Source organism: Piliocolobus tephrosceles, chromosome 11 (assembly GCF_002776525.5).
Source record: "Piliocolobus tephrosceles isolate RC106 chromosome 11, ASM277652v3, whole genome shotgun sequence".
In the NCBI taxonomy this organism is placed as follows: domain Eukaryota; kingdom Metazoa; phylum Chordata; class Mammalia; order Primates; family Cercopithecidae; genus Piliocolobus; species Piliocolobus tephrosceles.
The window spans coordinates 6,995,311-6,996,289 of NC_045444.1; positions in this window are offsets into that span (position 1 = coordinate 6,995,311).

Consider the following 979-nt stretch of genomic DNA (forward strand, 5'->3'; position numbering starts at 1 on the left):
GATCTCAGCTCACTGCAAGCTCTGCCTCCTGGGTTTATGCCATTCTCCTGCCTCAGCCTCCCAAGTAGCTGGGACTACAGGTGCCTGCCACCTCACCCAGCTAGGTTTTTGTATTTTTTAGTAGAGACGGGGTTTCACCATGTTAGCCAGGATGGTCTTGATCTCCTGACCTCGTGATCCGCCCGTCTTGGCCTCCCAAAGTGCTGGGATTACAGGCTTGAGCCACCGCGCCCGGCCTACTTTTTTTTTTTTTTAAACCATATTCTAATCTACAGGAAGTAAACACACATATCACACAGAATCAAATAAAGTGAGGCGTAGAAAAGGCAATCATGCGTAGTTCGGTATGAAGGGATCAATCGTGATTTGTAAGCAAATTGGGTAGAAATAAGTCTAGTTCTGGCTCTGCCATAAATTAGGTCTGTGACCTTTAATAAATCATATGCAGAGAGCCTTTGAGATGTCTCCCTTGAAAGAAAGGTTGTGAATCTAAAAAAATGAATCAATTATCTTAAAACAAATGTTGTGATAATTTGTGATAGCAAAGAAATTGGCCTTACAGGCTTTTGGACAGACAGTCATGACTTAAGATGGTTTTTTGTTGTTGTTGTTTTTGTTTCATTTTGTTTCTGAGTTTTTTCTTTCTCTCTTTTTTTTTTTTTTTTTTTTTTCTTGAGACAGAATCTCCCTCTGTCCCCTAGGCTAGAGTGCAGTGGCATGATCTCATCTTACTGCAACCTCTACCTCCCAGGTGAAAGCAATTCTCCTGCCTCAGCCTCCCAAATAGCCTCCAGAGTTATAGAAGCAAATTGACAGGCCCAGCTAATTTTTGTATTTTTAGTGGAGACAGGGTTTCACCATGTTGGCCAGGCAGGTCTCGAACTCCTGACCTCAAGTGATCCACCCATGTAGGCCCCCCAAAATGCTGGGATTAGAGGTGTGAGCCACTGTGCCCAGCCAAAGTGTTAACTCTTTTAAT